Source organism: Euprymna scolopes, chromosome 46 (assembly GCF_053919585.1).
Source record: "Euprymna scolopes isolate OS-2025 chromosome 46, ASM5391958v1, whole genome shotgun sequence".
NCBI classification, from domain to species: domain Eukaryota; kingdom Metazoa; phylum Mollusca; class Cephalopoda; order Sepiida; family Sepiolidae; genus Euprymna; species Euprymna scolopes.
The window spans coordinates 105,654,785-105,681,290 of NC_136527.1; positions in this window are offsets into that span (position 1 = coordinate 105,654,785).

A 26,506-nucleotide genomic window follows, 5' to 3' on the forward strand; every position below is an offset into this window, starting at 1 on the left:
AATTGACAGAGTTATTGCGTAGGAAAATGTACACACACACACACAGACAAACAGACACGTTCACTTTTATATATATATATATATATATATATATATATATATATATATATATATATGTATGTATATATATATATATATATATGTGTGTGTGTGTGTATTAGAGTAGGAAAAAATTATCTGCCCCAAGGGCAGCAATTAATTTTCTTTACAGAAAAACAAAGAAAGAGTTTTCACTTCACATTTTTGTAATTTGAAAAAAAAAAAAAAAAAAATACAAAAAAAACTAAAAGAAAACAACAACAAAACAAAAAGAAACAAAAATAAAAACAAGAAAATGATATTGAGGTTTGATTTTTGTTTATAAACGTGTAGATACGATATGCAATAAAATTCTGCTTTAAACTTGAAAAAAATATGCCACAGAAACGTATGGAATGTTTCGGACTGCTTTTGGAGCATCTTGTATGAATCGAGCATCAGTTTTTGAATGGCATAAGAGATTCAAGGAAGGCAGGGGTCTTTGAGGGATGATGAGAGGTGTGGGAGGAGTAAGTAAGTCAGAACACAGAGTTGATTGGCCAAATAAAGAATTTCATAGAAAGCACCGTCGTGTGTCTATAGGACAATAGTTGCACAGTTTGATGTTATTCACGAGGAACTGAAGATGCGGTCCATACTTGAAACAGACTATTTGACCAATATGGGCATCAAGACAGTTCCTCACCCTCCCTATAATCCAGACCTTGCTCCCTGTGACTTTTGGTTATTCCATGAGCTCAAGAAAAAGCTTAGAAGCTGTCGTTATGCGACAATTTAGGAAATAGAAAAGCCTGTGATGACACGCTCACACAAGAGGACATTCATGGAGCCTTCCAGAAGTTGTTGGAAGTACATTGCAGCCGGAGGAGATTACTTCGAAGAGGACTAGATTTTCATGTGTGCATTATCAATGAACAGTATCTGGAAACTTGTTGAAGGCTTTTTTAAACAACCTTGCAAATGAAACTCATTGAAAGTACCTCACAGGTGGCGCTGTAGTAGGACTTTTTCCAGCTTTTCTTTCAGGTGATATATTCAGAGGCGATGTTGTGATCTGATTTCGAAGATTCGACTCCAAGGAACTTGAAGTGATAACTTTTACGGAATCTACAAAGAGAACCATAAGTTTGGCTTCTTTTTCAAAAATACAATGTATATATTTAACGATCTATAATTAAAACTATGTTCTAGTTTCCAAAGCTCAGAAACGCCGGCAGATATTAAAACAAACAACTCATTTTAGAAATTTGAAGGACATTTTGAAAGGATTCTATTTTCTTTATATATATATATATATATATATATATATATATATATATATATATATATATATATATATATATATAAAGCTGAACGTCTGTGTGTGTGTCTGGTCACGAATAGGCTCCTATATGGTTGACTATTATAGAAACCTGATCACATATAATGATAGAAGATGTATCGAGACACAGGAATGGGTACGCTTGATCTGGCATAATGATGATTCATAAAACTTGCGGGGTCTGCATACGTGCCTGGTCCACAAAGTATGGAAATAAAAAATTTAAAAATTAAAAAAAAAAACGTTTACAAGTGTTTTTGATATAGATGTACATAATAATACTTTGATAAGTATGTTTTAACTTAAATAGGGATGGTATAATAAAATTGAGGGGTTCTGCGTTCGCGCCTGGCCTCCATAGAATGGGAATAGGCACAAACTTTAATAAAGACTTTTCACATGTATCTGCGTAAGTATACTTTGATAAATATGTTTCAGTTTGAAGAAATATGGTATAATAAAATTATGGGGCGTTCGTTCGCGCCTGACCTCCATAGAATGGAAATATGTCACAAAGTTTAACAAGGTTGTTTTAATATAGATCCACAGAATATTGTGATAAGTGTTTCAGCATGAACAGGTATAGTATAATAAATTATGGGATTTATCGATTTTATATTTACTTTCATCATATTTTGCTTTGGTTTTGATACCCCCAAATTCGAAGCTATCTCTTTACAACCCTTCCTCTTCATAACCTATCATACTTTCATAAATCAGAGTATATATATATATATATATATATATATATATATATATATATATATATATATATATATTGCAGAAGAATAACATAATTTTAGATACGGGGTAAATGTACAAAGTTTGGTATGCTTAAATCTTAAAATAATATAATTCACATGAAATCACCTTTTTCATCACCCTATTCCTTCTGCTTCACTATTTGTTACCAAGTAAGATTTATAACTTACTTATAGTTTAATCAAATACTTTTGTATGCAAAATCCGATCTCGCATTTTGCTAAACCCTACCCTCTGATGAGAAGGAAAGTATTAATTTGAAACTCCATTGATTAAGGACTATCCACTTATTTTTTGCTTCCTTTTTAAAATTAAATATGTTTTTAACTCTTCTCACAGTGCTTTTAACATGTTTTATTAACTACTTGTTCTCATATATATATATATATATATATATATATATATATATATATATATATATATATATATATATATATATATATACATATATATATATATATATATATATATATATGGGAAAATAAAGGTGAATAGAATCAGCTTTATTTATGATATATTCTACCTTTTGTATACATTAATCAAATTGTAAACCAACAAAAATACATCATTACAACGTTATTATAATCTATATTAGGCACAATATAATAATCAATAGAAAATAATAATAAACACGAAATTTGCACGAAAAAAATATATGATATTTAAACCTATTTTACAATTAGGCAAGCTATTATATATATATATATATATATATATATATATATATATATATATATATATATATATATATATATATATATATGTATATTACAGCCAAAACCAATGCGGAGGAAGACCGGAAAAGATGAAGTAAAAAAGAAAAACAAACAGATGTAGACGAGTATGGTTGAGTAGAGGAGTGTCTAACCTTTATTTGACTATCATTCTTCACTTCAATGTATAATTATTTATAACCAAGTTGCTGGTATGTCCGGTGTATGTAAAGTCCGTGGGTGGTGTGGAACTTTGATTAATTTCGAGAGAAAGGTACATCTCTTTTTCAAAATAGAAGACAAAAGTGGATTCAAGATAGCGGAGAGAGCGTGGCAGTCTTGCAGAACTATTTTGTTTTACTTGTATATTTATTACATTATTTCTGTTGTAAGCTTTGGTTATATATTTATATATATGTGTTTTTTTTATTTTGTTTTATACAATATTGCATAATTTGTTATTATTATTGTTACTGTTGTTTTTTTGTTTTTTTTCTCGTTTATCCGGTGCTGTTGTTGAAGTTTATATTTATTCATTTTTTTGTGTTCTGTTTTAAGTTGTTTTATTAATGTTTTTATTTTGTTTTACCTTTTATGTATCTGTATTCGTGTGTTGAGAAGGTGATAATACTCAGTTATAATATGATAGTTGTGATCCTCTGTCTATGTTACGTGTATAAGCGCTTATTTATGTATTTTTTATTGAAATATGTAGTGCCGGCTAGATTATGGTCTATGGAAGATAATTCTGTTTAACTTAGTGCAAGGGGGATAACTCTATCGGACTTAATTTTTTTCTTACCCCCTACCTAACTGTCCCATAAAAGATACAGACATATGCTTGCACACCCACGCAACTAAATGCAACAAATCATACATAGGGAGTACCACTAGACGACTACACCAACGCATTAAAGAACATATAAACACCAGAATCTCATCATTCCACAAACATATAATCTCATACAACAGCACTAAACATAATATTCGCGTTTATATCCTCGCCTCATTCAGAAACGTTGTAAACCTTAGAATTGCAGAATCTCTCCTCATCTCGAAACACAAACCCTCCTTGAATAACAGACTAGAACTGAGCTCTCCCTTTGTCCTTATTATAAGCGAACCAGAGCAACGACAATACATAAATTCTATTAAAAAAATAAATAGGATAAAATAAAAATATACGAATACTATAAAAAAGAAATACGCATATATATAAATTGAAGTATATAAAATTAATAAACAATACGGTTACCCATAACAACAACAAGATAGAACATAAAACAATAAAATAAAATATATTTAAATTTGAATATATATATATATATATATGTTCAAACTAAATATATGCGTATATATTACATGTTTTTAAGTTGAATATATATATATATATATTCAAACTAAATATATGTGTATATATTTTGATTTACAGAATTTAACTTTAATCATTAAACTTATATATATATATATATATATATATATATATGTATATATATTTCATGATTTTCTTGGGGGGGTACAAAACTTTATTAAGGCAAGCATGAAGGGAATACGTATTCCTTCGGAATTCATTTTATATAAAAAAAAAGACCGAGGAGAAAAGGAAAATAGATAGCGACTAAAAAATAAAAGTAGGTAAATAAAGGAAATAAAAATATATATTCAAACACGTATGGTTAAGTTGCAGTTTTAGTCATTTAGAACTGCTTTTGTGGGAGTTGAAAACTCCCAGGCTAACTCGATTGTCGCCCTTTAACTCAGAGAGCGACCTGGCTACGTCACTTCCTGTTTCTGATATTTCTTTCTCTTTCGCGCTGGACCCTCAAGCAGTCAAGATGTAATAAATACCGCTTCGGTGGCATCTCATGTATATTTATGCAAATGCAATGCACTTCTTTCGCTGATTATTAATGTTTTCGTCGTCATTTTTTCAATCTTTCTACCATTCAATATATCCATTCACATACAATGAGGACGATTGATTGACTGCTCTTGTTAGGGGTCCTACTTAAGTGTAATGAGGGAAAATTCACATGCCTCATTGTATTGAATTAGTCCACAATACATTGTTATCTACATTACACTGTAGAGAATCTACTGTTGATTTGATAAAATTATCTTTCAAGTCAAGCATCATCGTTCAGTTGTGCTCTAAAGAGAAACATTCATTTGGAACGCACCCCTGACTTATAAAAAAAAAACTACAATTGATTTTATAGACTGAGACTTTCTGCTTGTGCAGGGATAAAACTTCTCAAATGCACTTGCGATGATATTTCCTTTAGATTACAAGTGTAATGGTACATTTCTTATGTATTTTGGGCCGATTTTCTATGATTTACACATTAAATTAAGATAAAATTGACACATTGCAAAAATTGAAATTTCTCATGTACGCGGACCTATGAGATTTTGCCTATTTTACAGGATTATGTTTAGATGCTTTTACTCACATTTCCTTTAGATTACAAGTGTAATGGTACATTTCTTATGTATTTTGGGCCGATTTTCAATGATTTACACATTAAATTAAGATAAAATTGACACATTGCAAAAATTGAAATTTCTCATGTACGCGGACCTATGAGATTTTGCCTATTTTACAGGATTATGTTTAGATGCTTTTACTCACATTTCCTTTAGATTACAAGTGTAATGGTACATTTCTTATGTATTTTGGGCCGATTTTCAATGATTTACACATTAAATTAAGATAAAATTGACACATTGCAAAAATTGAAATTTCTCATGTACGCGGACCTATGAGATTTTGCCTATTTTACAGGATTATGTTTAGATGCTTTTACTCACATTTCCTTTAGATTAAAAGTGTAATGGTACATTTCTTATGTATTTTGGGCCGATTTTCAATGATTTACACATTAAATTAAGATAAAATTGACACATTGCAAAAATTGAAATTTCTCATGTACGCGGACCTATGAGATTTTGCCTATTTTACAGGATTATGTTTAGATGCTTTTACTCACATTTCCTTTAGATTACAAGTGTAATGGTACATTTCTTATGTATTTTGGGCCGATTTTCTATGATTTACACATTAAATTAAGATAAAATTGACACATTGCAAAAATTGAAATTTCTCATGTACGCGGACCTATGAGATTTTGCCTATTTTACAGGATTATGTTTAGATGCTTTTACTCACATTTCCTTTAGATTACAAGTGTAATGGTACATTTCTTATGTATTTTGGGCCGATTTTCTATGATTTACACATTAAATTAAGATAAAATTGACACATTGCAAAAATTGAAATTTCTCATGTACGCGGACCTATGAGATTTTGCCTATTTTACAGGATTATGTTTAGATGCTTTTACTCACATTTCCTTTAGATTACAAGTGTAATGGTACATTTCTTATGTATTTTGGGCCGATTTTCAATGATTTACACATTAAATTAAGATAAAATTGACACATTGCAAAAATTGAAATTTCTCATGTACGCGGACCTATGAGATTTTGCCTATTTTACAGGATTATGTTTAGATGCTTTTACTCACATTTCCTTTAGATTACAAGTGTAATGGTACATTTCTTATGTATTTTGGGCCGATTTTCTATGATTTACACATTAAATTAAGATAAAATTGACACATTGCAAAAATTGAAATTTCTCATGTACGCGGACCTATGAGATTTTGCCTATTTTACAGGATTATGTTTAGATGCTTTTACTCACATTTCCTTTAGATTACAAGTGTAATGGTACATTTCTTATGTATTTTGGGCCGATTTTCTATGATTTACACATTAAATTAAGATAAAATTGACACATTGCAAAAATTGAAATTTCTCATGTACGCGGACCTATGAGATTTTGCCTATTTTACAGGATTATGTTTAGATGCTTTTACTCACATTTCCTTTAGATTACAAGTGTAATGGTACATTTCTTATGTATTTTGGGCCGATTTTCAATGATTTACACATTAAATTAAGATAAAATTGACACATTGCAAAAATTGAAATTTCTCATGTACGCGGACCTATGAGATTTTGCCTATTTTACAGGATTATGTTTAGATGCTTTTACTCACATTTCCTTTAGATTACAAGTGTAATGGTACATTTCTTATGTATTTTGGGCCGATTTTCAATGATTTAAACATTAAATTAAGATAAAATTGACACATTGCAAAAATTGAAATTTCTCATGTACGCGGACCTATGAGATTTTGCCTATTTTACAGGATTATGTTTAGATGCTTTTACTCACATTTCCTTTAGATTACAAGTGTAATGGTACATTTCTTATGTATTTTGGGCCGATTTTCAATGATTTACACATTAAATTAAGATAAAATTGACACATTGCAAAAATTGAAATTTCTCATGTACGCGGACCTATGAGATTTTGCCTATTTTACAGGATTATGTTTAGATGCTTTTACTCACATTTCCTTTAGATTACAAGTGTAATGGTACATTTCTTATGTATTTTGGGCCGATTTTCAATGATTTACACATTAAATTAAGATAAAATTGACACATTGCAAAAATTGAAATTTCTCATGTACGCGGACCTATGAGATTTTGCCTATTTTACAGGATTATGTTTAGATGCTTTTACTCACATTTCTTTAGATTACAAGTGTAATGGTACATTTCTTATGTATTTTGGGCCGATTTTCAATGATTTACACATTAAATTAAGATAAAATTGACACATTGCAAAAATTGAAATTTCTCATGTACGCGGACCTATGAGATTTTGCCTATTTTACAGGATTATGTTTAGATGCTTTTACTCACATTTCCTTTAGATTACAAGTGTAATGGTACATTTCTTATGTATTTTGGGCCGATTTTCAATGATTTACACATTAAATTAAGATAAAATTGACACATTGCAAAAATTGAAATTTCTCATGTACGCGGACCTATGAGATTTTGCCTATTTTACAGGATTATGTTTAGATGCTTTTACTCACATTTCCTTTAGATTACAAGTGTAATGGTACATTTCTTATGTATTTTGGGCCGATTTTCTATGATTTACACATTAAATTAAGATAAAATTGACACATTGCAAAAATTGAAATTTCTCATGTACGCGGACCTATGAGATTTTGCCTATTTTACAGGATTATGTTTAGATGCTTTTACTCACATTTCCTTTAGATTACAAGTGTAATGGTACATTTCTTATGTATTTTGGGCCGATTTTCTATGATTTACACATTAAATTAAGATAAAATTGACACATTGCAAAAATTGAAATTTCTCATGTACGCGGACCTATGAGATTTTGCCTATTTTACAGGATTATGTTTAGATGCTTTTACTCACATTTCCTTTAGATTACAAGTGTAATGGTACATTTCTTATGTATTTTGGGCCGATTTTCTATGATTTACACATTAAATTAAGATAAAATTGACACATTGCAAAAATTGAAATTTCTCATGTACGCGGACCTATGAGATTTTGCCTATTTTACAGGATTATGTTTAGATGCTTTTACTCACATTTCCTTTAGATTACAAGTGTAATGGTACATTTCTTATGTATTTTGGGCCGATTTTCTATGATTTACACATTAAATTAAGATAAAATTGACACATTGCAAAAATTGAAATTTCTCATGTACGCGGACCTATGAGATTTTGCCTATTTTACAGGATTATGTTTAGATGCTTTTACTCACATTTCCTTTAGATTACAAGTGTAATGGTACATTTCTTATGTATTTTGGGCCGATTTTCAATGATTTACACATTAAATTAAGATAAAATTGACACATTGCAAAAATTGAAATTTCTCATGTACGCGGACCTATGAGATTTTGCCTATTTTACAGGATTATGTTTAGATGCTTTTACTCACATTTCCTTTAGATTACAAGTGTAATGGTACATTTCTTATGTATTTTGGGCCGATTTTCTATGATTTACACATTAAATTAAGATAAAATTGACACATTGCAAAAATTGAAATTTCTCATGTACGCGGACCTATGAGATTTTGCCTATTTTACAGGATTATGTTTAGATGCTTTTACTCACATTTCCTTTAGATTACAAGTGTAATGGTACATTTCTTATGTATTTTGGGCCGATTTTCAATGATTTACACATTAAATTAAGATAAAATTGACACATTGCAAAAATTGAAATTTCTCATGTACGCGGACCTATGAGATTTTGCCTATTTTACAGGATTATGTTTAGATGCTTTTACTCACATTTCCTTTAGATTACAAGTGTAATGGTACATTTCTTATGTATTTTGGGCCGATTTTCAATGATTTACACATTAAATTAAGATAAAATTGACACATTGCAAAAATTGAAATTTCTCATGTACGCGGACCTATGAGATTTTGCCTATTTTACAGGATTATGTTTAGATGCTTTTACTCACATTTCCTTTAGATTACAAGTGTAATGGTACATTTCTTATGTATTTTGGGCCGATTTTCAATGATTTACACATTAAATTAAGATAAAATTGACACATTGCAAAAATTGAAATTTCTCATGTACGCGGACCTATGAGATTTTGCCTATTTTACAGGATTATGTTTAGATGCTTTTACTCACATTTCCTTTAGATTACAAGTGTAATGGTACATTTCTTATGTATTTTGGGCCGATTTTCTATGATTTACACATTAAATTAAGATAAAATTGACACATTGCAAAAATTGAAATTTCTCATGTACGCGGACCTATGAGATTTTGCCTATTTTACAGGATTATGTTTAGATGCTTTTACTCACATTTCCTTTAGATTACAAGTGTAATGGTACATTTCTTATGTATTTTGGGCCGATTTTCAATGATTTACACATTAAATTAAGATAAAATTGACACATTGCAAAAATTGAAATTTCTCATGTACGCGGACCTATGAGATTTTGCCTATTTTACAGGATTATGTTTAGATGCTTTTACTCACATTTCCTTTAGATTACAAGTGTAATGGTACATTTCTTATGTATTTTGGGCCGATTTTCTATGATTTACACATTAAATTAAGATAAAATTGACACATTGCAAAAATTGAAATTTCTCATGTACGCGGACCTATGAGATTTTGCCTATTTTACAGGATTATGTTTAGATGCTTTTACTCACATTTCCTTTAGATTACAAGTGTAATGGTACATTTCTTATGTATTTTGGGCCGATTTTCTATGATTTACACATTAAATTAAGATAAAATTGACACATTGCAAAAATTGAAATTTCTCATGTACGCGGACCTATGAGATTTTGCCTATTTTACAGGATTATGTTTAGATGCTTTTACTCACATTTCCTTTAGATTACAAGTGTAATGGTACATTTCTTATGTATTTTGGGCCGATTTTCAATGATTTACACATTAAATTAAGATAAAATTGACACATTGCAAAAATTGAAATTTCTCATGTACGCGGACCTATGAGATTTTGCCTATTTTACAGGATTATGTTTAGATGCTTTTACTCACATTTCCTTTAGATTACAAGTGTAATGGTACATTTCTTATGTATTTTGGGCCGATTTTCAATGATTTACACATTAAATTAAGATAAAATTGACACATTGCAAAAATTGAAATTTCTCATGTACGCGGACCTATGAGATTTTGCCTATTTTACAGGATTATGTTTAGATGCTTTTACTCACATTTCCTTTAGATTACAAGTGTAATGGTACATTTCTTATGTATTTTGGGCCGATTTTCAATGATTTACACATTAAATTAAGATAAAATTGACACATTGCAAAAATTGAAATTTCTCATGTACGCGGACCTATGAGATTTTGCCTATTTTACAGGATTATGTTTAGATGCTTTTACTCACATTTCCTTTAGATTACAAGTGTAATGGTACATTTCTTATGTATTTTGGGCCGATTTTCAATGATTTACACATTAAATTAAGATAAAATTGACACATTGCAAAAATTGAAATTTCTCATGTACGCGGACCTATGAGATTTTGCCTATTTTACAGGATTATGTTTAGATGCTTTTACTCACATTTCCTTTAGATTACAAGTGTAATGGTACATTTCTTATGTATTTTGGGCCGATTTTCAATGATTTACACATTAAATTAAGATAAAATTGACACATTGCAAAAATTGAAATTTCTCATGTACGCGGACCTATGAGATTTTGCCTATTTTACAGGATTATGTTTAGATGCTTTTACTCACATTTCCTTTAGATTACAAGTGTAATGGTACATTTCTTATGTATTTTGGGCCGATTTTCAATGATTTACACATTAAATTAAGATAAAATTGACACATTGCAAAAATTGAAATTTCTCATGTACGCGGACCTATGAGATTTTGCCTATTTTACAGGATTATGTTTAGATGCTTTTACTCACATTTCCTTTAGATTACAAGTGTAATGGTACATTTCTTATGTATTTTGGGCCGATTTTCAATGATTTACACATTAAATTAAGATAAAATTGACACATTGCAAAAATTGAAATTTCTCATGTACGCGGACCTATGAGATTTTGCCTATTTTACAGGATTATGTTTAGATGCTTTTACTCACATTTCCTTTAGATTACAAGTGTAATGGTACATTTCTTATGTATTTTGGGCCGATTTTCAATGATTTACACATTAAATTAAGATAAAATTGACACATTGCAAAAATTGAAATTTCTCATGTACGCGGACCTATGAGATTTTGCCTATTTTACAGGATTATGTTTAGATGCTTTTACTCACATTTCCTTTAGATTACAAGTGTAATGGTACATTTCTTATGTATTTTGGGCCGATTTTCAATGATTTACACATTAAATTAAGATAAAATTGACACATTGCAAAAATTGAAATTTCTCATGTACGCGGACCTATGAGATTTTGCCTATTTTACAGGATTATGTTTAGATGCTTTTACTCACATTTCCTTTAGATTACAAGTGTAATGGTACATTTCTTATGTATTTTGGGCCGATTTTCAATGATTTACACATTAAATTAAGATAAAATTGACACATTGCAAAAATTGAAATTTCTCATGTACGCGGACCTATGAGATTTTGCCTATTTTACAGGATTATGTTTAGATGCTTTTACTCACATTTCCTTTAGATTACAAGTGTAATGGTACATTTCTTATGTATTTTGGGCCGATTTTCAATGATTTACACATTAAATTAAGATAAAATTGACACATTGCAAAAATTGAAATTTCTCATGTACGCGGACCTATGAGATTTTGCCTATTTTACAGGATTATGTTTAGATGCTTTTACTCACATTTCCTTTAGATTACAAGTGTAATGGTACATTTCTTATGTATTTTGGGCCGATTTTCTATGATTTACACATTAAATTAAGATAAAATTGACACATTGCAAAAATTGAAATTTCTCATGTACGCGGACCTATGAGATTTTGCCTATTTTACAGGATTATGTTTAGATGCTTTTACTCACATTTCCTTTAGATTACAAGTGTAATGGTACATTTCTTATGTATTTTGGGCCGATTTTCAATGATTTACACATTAAATTAAGATAAAATTGACACATTGCAAAAATTGAAATTTCTCATGTACGCGGACCTATGAGATTTTGCCTATTTTACAGGATTATGTTTAGATGCTTTTACTCACATTTCCTTTAGATTACAAGTGTAATGGTACATTTCTTATGTATTTTGGGCCGATTTTCAATGATTTACACATTAAATTAAGATAAAATTGACACATTGCAAAAATTGAAATTTCTCATGTACGCGGACCTATGAGATTTTGCCTATTTTACAGGATTATGTTTAGATGCTTTTACTCACATTTCCTTTAGATTACAAGTGTAATGGTACATTTCTTATGTATTTTGGGCCGATTTTCAATGATTTACACATTAAATTAAGATAAAATTGACACATTGCAAAAATTGAAATTTCTCATGTACGCGGACCTATGAGATTTTGCCTATTTTACAGGATTATGTTTAGATGCTTTTACTCACATTTCCTTTAGATTACAAGTGTAATGGTACATTTCTTATGTATTTTGGGCCGATTTTCAATGATTTACACATTAAATTAAGATAAAATTGACACATTGCAAAAATTGAAATTTCTCATGTACGCGGACCTATGAGATTTTGCCTATTTTACAGGATTATGTTTAGATGCTTTTACTCACATTTCCTTTAGATTACAAGTGTAATGGTACATTTCTTATGTATTTTGGGCCGATTTTCAATGATTTACACATTAAATTAAGATAAAATTGACACATTGCAAAAATTGAAATTTCTCATGTACGCGGACCTATGAGATTTTGCCTATTTTACAGGATTATGTTTAGATGCTTTTACTCACATTTCCTTTAGATTACAAGTGTAATGGTACATTTCTTATGTATTTTGGGCCGATTTTCAATGATTTACACATTAAATTAAGATAAAATTGACACATTGCAAAAATTGAAATTTCTCATGTACGCGGACCTATGAGATTTTGCCTATTTTACAGGATTATGTTTAGATGCTTTTACTCACATTTCCTTTAGATTACAAGTGTAATGGTACATTTCTTATGTATTTTGGGCCGATTTTCAATGATTTACACATTAAATTAAGATAAAATTGACACATTGCAAAAATTGAAATTTCTCATGTACGCGGACCTATGAGATTTTGCCTATTTTACAGGATTATGTTTAGATGCTTTTACTCACATTTCCTTTAGATTACAAGTGTAATGGTACATTTCTTATGTATTTTGGGCCGATTTTCAATGATTTACACATTAAATTAAGATAAAATTGACACATTGCAAAAATTGAAATTTCTCATGTACGCGGACCTATGAGATTTTGCCTATTTTACAGGATTATGTTTAGATGCTTTTACTCACATTTCCTTTAGATTACAAGTGTAATGGTACATTTCTTTATGTATTTTGGGCCGATTTTCAATGATTTACACATTAAATTAAGATAAAATTGACACATTGCAAAAATTGAAATTTCTCATGTACGCGGACCTATGAGATTTTGCCTATTTTACAGGATTATGTTTAGATGCTTTTACTCACATTTCCTTTAGATTAAAAGTGTAATGGTACATTTCTTATGTATTTTGGGCCGATTTTCTATGATTTACACATTAAATTAAGATAAAATTGACACATTGCAAAAATTGAAATTTCTCATGTACGCGGACCTATGAGATTTTGCCTATTTTACAGGATGATTATTAATTCTTTTACTCACATTTCCTTTAGATTACAAGTGTAATGGTACATTTCTTATGTATTTTGGGCCGATTTTCTATGATTTACACATTAAATTAAGATAAAATTGACACATTGCAAAAATTGAAATTTCTCATGTACGCGGACCTATGAGATTTTGCCTATTTTACAGGATTATGTTTAGATGCTTTTACTCACATTTCCTTTAGATTACAAGTGTAATGGTACATTTCTTATGTATTTTGGGCCGATTTTCTATGATTTACACATTAAATTAAGATAAAATTGACACATTGCAAAAATTGAAATTTCTCATGTACGCGGACCTATGAGATTTTGCCTATTTTACAGGATTATGTTTAGATGCTTTTACTCACATTTCCTTTAGATTAAAAGTGTAATGGTACATTTCTTATGTATTTTGGGCCGATTTTCTATGATTTACACATTAAATTAAGATAAAATTGACACATTGCAAAAATTGAAATTTCTCATGTACGCGGACCTATGAGATTTTGCCTATTTTACAGGATGATTATTAATTCTTTTACTCACATTTCCTTTAGATTACAAGTGTAATGGTACATTTCTTATGTATTTTGGCTGATTTCAATGATTTAAACATTAAATTAAGATAAAATTGACACATTGCAAAAATTGAAATTTCTCATGTACGCGGACCTATGAGATTTTGCCTATTTTACAGGATTATGTTTAGATGCTTTTACTCACATTTCCTTTAGATTAAAAGTGTAATGGTACATTTCTTATGTATTTTGGGCCGATTTTCTATGATTTACACATTAAATTAAGATAAAATTGACACATTGCAAAAATTGAAATTTCTCATGTACGCGGACCTATGAGATTTTGCCTATTTTACAGGATGATTATTAATTCTTTTACTCACATTTCCTTTAGATTACAAGTGTAATGGTACATTTCTTATGTATTTTGGGCCGATTTTCTATGATTTACACATTAAATTAAGATAAAATTGACACATTGCAAAAATTGAAATTTCTCATGTACGCGGACCTATGAGATTTTGCCTATTTTACAGGATGATATTAGATGCTTTTACTCACATTTCCTTTAGATTAAAAGTGTAATGGTACATTTCTTATGTATTTTGGGCCGATTTTCTATGATTTAAACATTAAATTAAGATAAAATTGACACATTGCAAAAATTGAAATTTCTCATGTACGCGGACCTATGAGATTTTGCCTATTTTACAGGATGATTATTAATTCTTTTACTCACATTTCCTTTAGATTAAAAGTGTAATGGTACATTTCTTATGTATTTTGGCTGATTTTCTATGATTTACACATTAAATTAAGATAAAATTGACACATTGCAAAAATTGAAATTTCTCATGTACGCGGACCTATGAGATTTTGCCTATTTTACAGGATGATTATTAATTCTTTTACTCACATTTCCTTTAGATTACAAGTGTAATGGTACATTTCTTATGTATTTTGGGCCGATTTTCTATGATTTACACATTAAATTAAGATAAAATTGACACATTGCAAAAATTGAAATTTCTCATGTACGCGGACCTATGAGATTTTGCCTATTTTACAGGATGATTATTAATTCTTTTACTCACATTTCCTTTAGATTACAAGTGTAATGGTACATTTCTTATGTATTTTGGGCCGATTTTCTATGATTTACACATTAAATTAAGATAAAATTGACACATTGCAAAAATTGAAATTTCTCATGTACGCGGACCTATGAGATTTTGCCTATTTTACAGGATGATATTAGATGCTTTTACTCACATTTCCTTTAGATTAAAAGTGTAATGGTACATTTCTTATGTATTTTGGGCCGATTTTCTATGATTTAAACATTAAATTAAGATAAAATTGACACATTGCAAAAATTGAAATTTCTCATGTACGCGGACCTATGAGATTTTGCCTATTTTACAGGATGATTATTAATTCTTTTACTCACATTTCCTTTAGATTACAAGTGTAATGGTACATTTCTTATGTATTTTGGGCCGATTTTCTATGATTTACACATTAAATTAAGATAAAATTGACACATTGCAAAAATTGAAATTTCTCATGTACGCGGACCTATGAGATTTTGCCTATTTTACAGGATGATTATTAATTCTTTTACTCACATTTCCTTTAGATTAAAAGTGTAATGGTACATTTCTTATGTATTTTGGGCCGATTTTCTATGATTTAAACATTAAATTAAGATAAAATTGACACATTGCAAAAATTGAAATTTCTCATGTACGCGGACCTATGAGATTTTGCCTATTTTACAGGATGATTATTAATTCTTTTACTCACATTTCCTTTAGATTAAAAGTGTAATGGTACATTTCTTATGTATTTTGGGCCGATTTTCTATGATTTAAACATTAAATTAAGATAAAATTGACACATTGCAAAAATTGAAATTTCTCATGTACGCGGACCTATGAGATTTTGCCTATTTTACAGGATGATTATTAATTCTTTTACTCACATTTCCTTTAGATTAAAAGTGTAATGGTACATTTCTTATGTATTTTGGGCCGATTTTCTATGATTTAAACATTAAATTAAGATAAAATTGACACATTGCAAAAATTGAAATTTCTCATGTACGCGGACCTATGAGATTTTGCCTATTTTACAGGATGATATTAGATGCTTTTACTCACATTTCCTTTAGATTAAAAGTGTAATGGTACATTTCTTATGTATTTTGGGCCGATTTTCTATGATTTAAACATTAAATTAAGATAAAATTGACACATTGCAAAAATTGAAATTTCTCATGTACGCGGACCTATGAGATTTTGCCTATTTTACAGGATGATTATTAATTCTTTTACTCACATTTCCTTTAGATTACAAGTGTAATGGTACATTTCTTATGTATTTTGGGCCGATTTTCTATGATTTACACATTAAATTAAGATAAAATTGACACATTGCAAAAATTGAAATTTCTCATGTACGCGGACCTATGAGATTTTGCCTATTTTACAGTATGATATTAGATGCTTTTACTCACATTTCCTTTAGATTACAAGTGTAATGGTACATTTCTTATGTATTTTGGGCCGATTTTCTATGATTTACACATTAAATTAAGATAAAATTGACACATTGCAAAAATTGAAATTTCTCATGTACGCGGACCTATGAGATTTTGCCTATTTTACAGGATGATTATTAATTCTTTTACTCACATTTCCTTTAGATTACAAGTGTAATGGTACATTTCTTATGTATTTTGGGCCGATTTTCTATGATTTACACATTAAATTAAGATAAAATTGACACATTGCAAAAATTGAAATTTCTCATGTACGCGGACCTATGAGATTTTGCCTATTTTACAGGATGATTATTAATTCTTTTACTCACATTTCCTTTAGATTACAAGTGTAATGGTACATTTCTTATGTATTTTGGGCCGATTTTCTATGATTTACACATTAAATTAAGATAAAATTGACACATTGCAAAAATTGAAATTTCTCATGTACGCGGACCTATGAGATTTTGCCTATTTTACAGGATGATTATTAATTCTTTTACTCACATTTCCTTTAGATTAAAAGTGTAATGGTACATTTCTTATGTATTTTGGGCCGATTTTCTATGATTTAAACATTAAATTAAGATAAAATTGACACATTGCAAAAATTGAAATTTCTCATGTACGCGGACCTATGAGATTTTGCCTATTTTACAGGATGATTATTAATTCTTTTACTCACATTTCCTTTAGATTACAAGTGTAATGGTACATTTCTTATGTATTTTGGGCCGATTTTCTATGATTTACACATTAAATTAAGATAAAATTGACACATTGCAAAAATTGAAATTTCTCATGTACGCGGACCTATGAGATTTTGCCTATTTTACAGGATGATATTAGATGCTTTTACTCACATTTCCTTTAGATTAAAAGTGTAATGGTACATTTCTTATGTATTTTGGGCCGATTTTCTATGATTTAAACATTAAATTAAGATAAAATTGACACATTGCAAAAATTGAAATTTCTCATGTACGCGGACCTATGAGATTTTGCCTATTTTACAGGATGATTATTAATTCTTTTACTCACATTTCCTTTAGATTACAAGTGTAATGGTACATTTCTTATGTATTTTGGGCCGATTTTCTATGATTTACACATTAAATTAAGATAAAATTGACACATTGCAAAAATTGAAATTTCTCATGTACGCGGACCTATGAGATTTTGCCTATTTTACAGGATGATTATTAATTCTTTTACTCACATTTCCTTTAGATTAAAAGTGTAATGGTACATTTCTTATGTATTTTGGGCCGATTTTCTATGATTTAAACATTAAATTAAGATAAAATTGACACATTGCAAAAATTGAAATTTCTCATGTACGCGGACCTATGAGATTTTGCCTATTTTACAGGATGATTATTAATTCTTTTACTCACATTTCCTTTAGATTACAAGTGTAATGGTACATTTCTTATGTATTTTGGGCCGATTTTCTATGATTTACACATTAAATTAAGATAAAATTGACACATTGCAAAAATTGAAATTTCTCATGTACGCGGACCTATGAGATTTTGCCTATTTTACAGGATGATATTAGATGCTTTTACTCACATTTCCTTTAGATTAAAAGTGTAATGGTACATTTCTTATGTATTTTGGGCCGATTTTCTATGATTTAAACATTAAATTAAGATAAAATTGACACATTGCAAAAATTGAAATTTCTCATGTACGCGGACCTATGAGATTTTGCCTATTTTACAGGATGATTATTAATTCTTTTACTCACATTTCCTTTAGATTACAAGTGTAATGGTACATTTCTTATGTATTTTGGGCCGATTTTCTATGATTTACACATTAAATTAAGATAAAATTGACACATTGCAAAAATTGAAATTTCTCATGTACGCGGACCTATGAGATTTTGCCTATTTTACAGTATGATATTAGATGCTTTTACTCACATTTCCTTTAGATTACAAGTGTAATGGTACATTTCTTATGTATTTTGGGCCGATTTTCTATGATTTACACATTAAATTAAGATAAAATTGACACATTGCAAAAATTGAAATTTCTCATGTACGCAGACCTATGAGATTTTGCCTATTTTACAGGATGATTATTAATTCTTTTACTCACATTTCCTTTAGATTACAAGTGTAATGGTACATTTCTTATGTATTTTGGGCCGATTTTCTATGATTTACACATTAAATTAAGATAAAATTGACACATTGCAAAAATTGAAATTTCTCATGTACGCGGACCTATGAGATTTTGCCTATTTTACAGTATGATATTAGATGCTTTTACTCACATTTCCTTTAGATTACAAGTGTAATGGTACATTTCTTATGTATTTTGGGCCGATTTTCTATGATTTACACATTAAATTAAGATAAAATTGACACATTGCAAAAATTGAAATTTCTCATGTACGCAGACCTATGAGATTTTGCCTATTTTACAGGATGATTATTAATTCTTTTACTCACATTTCCTTTAGATTACAAGTGTAATGGTACATTTCTTATGTATTTTGGGCCGATTTTCTATGATTTACACATTAAATTAAGATAAAATTGACACATTGCAAAAATTGAAATTTCTCATGTACGCGGACCTATGAGATTTTGCCTATTTTACAGTATGATATTAGATGCTTTTACTCACATTTCCTTTAGATTACAAGTGTAATGGTACATTTCTTATGTATTTTGGGCCGATTTTCTATGATTTACACATTAAATTAAGATAAAATTGACACATTGCAAAAATTGAAATTTCTCATGTACGCGGACCTATGAGATTTTGCCTATTTTACAGGATGATTATTAATTCTTTTACTCACATTTCCTTTAGATTACAAGTGTAATGGTACATTTCTTATGTATTTTGGGCCGATTTTCTATGATTTACACATTAAATTAAGATAAAATTGACACATTGCAAAAATTGAAATTTCTCATGTACGCGGACCTATGAGATTTTGCCTATTTTACAGGATGATTATTAATTCTTTTACTCACATTTCCTTTAGATTACAAGTGTAATGGTACATTTCTTATGTATTTTGGGCCGATTTTCAATGATTTACACATTAAATTAAGATAAAATTGACACATTGCAAAAATTGAAATTTTCTCATCTACGCGGACCTATGAGATTTTGCCTATTTTACAGGATTATGTTTAGATGCTTTTACTCACATTTCCTTTAGATTACAAGTGTAATGGTACATTTCTTATGTATTTTGGGCCGATTTTCTATGATTTACACATTAAATTAAGATAAAATTGACACATTGCAAAAATTGAAATTTCTCATGTACGCGGACCTATGAGATTTTGCCTATTTTACAGGATGATTATTAATTCTTTTACTCACATTTCCTTTAGATTACAAGTGTAATGGTACATTTCTTATGTATTTTGGGCCGATTTTCTATGATTTACACATTAAATTAAGATAAAATTGACACATTGCAAAAATTGAAATTTCTCATGTACACGGACCTATGAGATTTTGCCTATTTTACAGGATGATTATTAATTCTTTTACTCACATTTCCTTTAGATTAAAAGTGTAATGGTACATTTCTTATGTATTTTGGGCCGATTTTCTATGATTTACACATTAAATTAAGATAAAATTGACACATTGCAAAAATTGAAATTTCTCATGTACGCGGACCTATGAGATTTTGCCTATTTTACAGGATGATTATTAATTCTTTTACTCACATTTCCTTTAGATTACAAGTGTAATGGTACATTTCTTATGTATTTTGGGCCGATTTTCTATGATTTAAACATTAAATTAAGATAAAATTGACACATTGCAAAAATTGAAATTTCTCATGTACGCGGACCTATGAGATTTTGCCTATTTTACAGGATGATTATTAATTCTTTTACTCACATTTCCTTTAGATTACAAGTGTAATGGTACATTTCTTATGTATTTTGGGCCGATTTTCTATGATTTAAACATTAAATTAAGATAAAATTGACACATTGCAAAAATTGAAATTTCTCATGTACGCGGACCTATGAGATTTTGCCTATTTTACAGGATGATTATTAATTCTTTTACTCACATTTCCTTTAGATTACAAGTGTAATGGTACATTTCTTATGTATTTTGGGCCGATTTTCTATGATTTACACATTAAATTAAGATAAAATTGACACATTGCAAAAATTGAAATTTCTCATGTACGCGGACCTATGAGATTTTGCCTATTTTACAGGATGATTATTAATTCTTTTACTCACATTTCCTTTAGATTACAAGTGTAATGGTACATTTCTTATGTATTTTGGGCCGATTTTCTATGATTTACACATTAAATTAAGATAAAATTGACACATTGCAAAAATTGAAATTTCTCATGTACGCGGACCTATGAGATTTTGCCTATTTTACAGGATGATTATTAATTCTTTTACTCACATTTCCTTTAGATTAAAAGTGTAATGGTACATTTCTTATGTATTTTGGGCCGATTTTCAATGATTTACACATTAAATTAAGATAAAATTGACACATTGCAAAAATTGAAATTTCTCATCTACGCGGACCTATGAGATTTTGCCTATTTTACAGGATTATGTTTAGATGCTTTTACTCACATTTCCTTTAGATTACAAGTGTAATGGTACATTTCTTATGTATTTTGGGCCGATTTTCTATGATTTACACATTAAATTAAGATAAAATTGACACATTGCAAAAATTGAAATTTCTCATGTACGCGGACCTATGAGATTTTGCCTATTTTACAGGATGATTATTAATTCTTTTACTCACATTTCCTTTAGATTACAAGTGTAATGGTACATTTCTTATGTATTTTGGGCCGATTTTCTATGATTTACACATTAAATTAAGATAAAATTGACACATTGCAAAAATTGAAATTTCTCATGTACACGGACCTATGAGATTTTGCCTATTTTACAGGATGATTATTAATTCTTTTACTCACATTTCCTTTAGATTAAAAGTGTAATGGTACATTTCTTATGTATTTTGGGCCGATTTTCTATGATTTAAACATTAAATTAAGATAAAATTGACACATTGCAAAAATTGAAATTTCTCATGTACGCGGACCTATGAGATTTTGCCTATTTTACAGGATGATTATTAATTCTTTTACTCACATTTCCTTTAGATTACAAGTGTAATGGTACATTTCTTATGTATTTTGGGCCGATTTTCTATGATTTAAACATTAAATTAAGATAAAATTGACACATTGCAAAAATTGAAATTTCTCATGTACGCGGACCTATGAGATTTTGCCTATTTTACAGGATGATTATTAATTCTTTTACTCACATTTCCTTTAGATTACAAGTGTAATGGTACATTTCTTATGTATTTTGGGCCGATTTTCTATGATTTACACATTAAATTAAGATAAAATTGACACATTGCAAAAATTGAAATTTCTCATGTACGCGGACCTATGAGATTTTGCCTATTTTACAGGATGATTATTAATTCTTTTACTCACATTTCCTTTAGATTACAAGTGTAATGGTACATTTCTTATGTATTTTGGGCCGATTTTCTATGATTTACACATTAAATTAAGATAAAATTGACACATTGCAAAAATTGAAATTTCTCATGTACGCGGACCTATGAGATTTTGCCTATTTTACAGGATGATTATTAATTCTTTTACTCACATTTCCTTTAGATTACAAGTGTAATGGTACATTTCTTATGTATTTTGGGCCGATTTTCTATGATTTACACATTAAATTAAGATAAAATTGACACATTGCAAAAATTGAAATTTCTCATGTACGCGGACCTATGAGATTTTGCCTATTTTACAGGATGATTATTAATTCTTTTACTCACATTTCCTTTAGATTACAAGTGTAATGGTACATTTCTTATGTATTTTGGGCCGATTTTCTATGATTTACACATTAAATTAAGATAAAATTGACACATTGCAAAAATTGAAATTTCTCATGTACACGGACCTATGAGATTTTGCCTATTTTACAGGATGATTATTAATTCTTTTACTCACATTTCCTTTAGATTACAAGTGTAATGGTACATTTCTTATGTATTTTGGCTGATTTTCAATGATTTACACATTAAATTAAGATAAAATTGACACATTGCAAAAATTGAAATTTCTCATGTACACGGACCTATGAGATTTTGCCTATTTTACAGGATGATTATTAATTCTTTTACTCACATTTCCTTTAGATTACAAGTGTAATGGTACATTTCTTATGTATTTTGGCTGATTTTCAATGATTTACACATTAAATTAAGATAAAATTGACACATTGCAAAAATTGAAATTTCTCATGTACGCGGACCTATGAGATTTTGCCTATTTTACAGGATGATTATTAATTCTTTTACTCACATTTCCTTTAGATTACAAGTGTAATGGTACATTTCTTATGTATTTTGGCTGATTTTCAATGATTTACACATTAAATTAAGATAAAATTGACACATTGCAAAAATTGAAATTTCTCATGTACGCGGACCTATGAGATTTTGCCTATTTTACAGGATGATTATTAATTCTTTTACTCACATTTCCTTTAGATTACAAGTGTAATGGTACATTTCTTATGTATTTTGGGCCGATTTTCAATGATTTACACATTAAATTAAGATAAAATTGACACATTGCAAAAATTGAAATTTCTCATGTACACGGACCTATGAGATTTTGCCTATTTTACAGGATAATTATTAATTCTTTTACTCACATTTCCTTTAGATTACAAGTGTAATGGTACATTTCTTATGTATTTTGGCTGATTTTCAATGATTTACACATTAAATTAAGATAAAATTGACACATTGCAAAAATTGAAATTTCTCATGTACACGGACCTATGAGATTTTGCCTATTTTACAGGATGATTATTAATTCTTTTACTCACATTTCCTTTAGATTACAAGTGTAATGGTACATTTCTTATGTATTTTGGCTGATTTTCAATGATTTACACATTAAATTAAGATAAAATTGACACATTGCAAAAATTGAAATTTCTCATGTACGCGGACCTATGAGATTTTGCCTATTTTACAGGATGATTATTAATTCTTTTACTCACATTTCCTTTAGATTACAAGTGTAATGGTACATTTCTTATGTATTTTGGGCCGATTTTCTATGATTTACACATTAAATTAAGATAAAATTGACACATTGCAAAAATTGAAATTTCTCATGTACACGGACCTATGAGATTTTGCCTATTTTACAGGATGATTATTAATTCTTTTACTCACATTTCCTTTAGATTACAAGTGTAATGGTACATTTCTTATGTATTTTGGCTGATTTTCAATGATTTACACATTAAATTAAGATAAAATTGACACATTGCAAAAATTGAAATTTCTCATGTACACGGACCTATGAGATTTTGCCTATTTTACAGGATGATTATTAATTCTTTTACTCACATTTCCTTTAGATTACAAGTGTAATGGTACATTTCTTATGTATTTTGGCTGATTTTCAATGATTTACACATTAAATTAAGATAAAATTGACACATTGCAAAAATTGAAATTTCTCATGTACACGGACCTATGAGATTTTGCCTATTTTACAGGATGATTATTAATTCTTTTACTCACATTTCCTTTAGATTACAAGTGTAATGGTACATTTCTTATGTATTTTGGCTGATTTTCAATGATTTACACATTAAATTAAGATAAAATTGACACATTGCAAAAATTGAAATTTCTCATGTACACGGACCTATGAGATTTTGCCTATTTTACAGGATGATTATTAATTCTTTTACTCACATTTCCTTTAGATTACAAGTGTAATGGTACATTTCTTATGTATTTTGGCTGATTTTCAATGATTTACACATTAAATTAAGATAAAATTGACACATTGCAAAAATTGAAATTTCTCATGTACACGGACCTATGAGATTTTGCCTATTTTACAGGATGATTATTAATTCTTTTACTCACATTTCCTTTAGATTACAAGTGTAATGGTACATTTCTTATGTATTTTGGCTGATTTTCAATGATTTACACATTAAATTAAGATAAAATTGACACATTGCAAAAATTGAAATTTCTCATGTACGCGGACCTATGAGATTTTGCCTATTTTACAGGATGATTATTAATTCTTTTACTCACATTTCCTTTAGATTACAAGTGTAATGGTACATTTCTTATGTATTTTGGCTGATTTTCTATGATTTACACATTAAATTAAGATAAAATTGACACATTGCAAAAATTGAAATTTCTCATGTACACGGACCTATGAGATTTTGCCTATTTTACAGGATGATTATTAATTCTTTTACTCACATTTCCTTTAGATTACAAGTGTAATGGTACATTTCTTATGTATTTTGGGCCGATTTTCTATGATTTACACATTAAATTAAGATAAAATTGACACATTGCAAAAATTGAAATTTCTCATGTACGCGGACCTATGAGATTTTGCCTATTTTACAGGATGATTATTAATTCTTTTACTCACATTTCCTTTAGATTACAAGTGTAATGGTACATTTCTTATGTATTTTGGGCCGATTTTCAATGATTTACACATTAAATTAAGATAAAATTGACACATTGCAAAAATTGAAATTTCTCATGTACACGGACCTATGAGATTTTGCCTATTTTACAGGATGATTATTAATTCTTTTACTCACATTTCCTTTAGATTACAAGTGTAATGGTACATTTCTTATGTATTTTGGGCCGATTTTCAATGATTTACACATTAAATTAAGATAAAATTGACACATTGCAAAAATTGAAATTTCTCATGTACACGGACCTATGAGATTTTGCCTATTTTACAGGATGATTATTAATTCTTTTACTCACATTTCCTTTAGATTACAAGTGTAATGGTACATTTCTTATGTATTTTGGGTCGATTTTCTATGATTTACACATTAAATTAAGATAAAATTGACACATTGCAAAAATTGAAATTTCTCATGTACACGGACCTATGAGATTTTGCCTATTTTACAGGATGATTATTAATTCTTTTACTCACATTTCCTTTAGATTACAAGTGTAATGGTACATTTCTTATGTATTTTGGCTGATTTTCAATGATTTACACATTAAATTAAGATAAAATTGACACATTGCAAAAATTGAAATTTCTCATGTACGCGGACCTATGAGATTTTGCCTATTTTACAGGATGATTATTAATTCTTTTACTCACATTTCCTTTAGATTACAAGTGTAATGGTACATTTCTTATGTATTTTGGCTGATTTTCAATGATTTACACATTAAATTAAGATAAAATTGACACATTGCAAAAATTGAAATTTCTCATGTACTCGGACCTATGAGATTTTGCCTATTTTACAGGATGATTATTAATTCTTTTACTC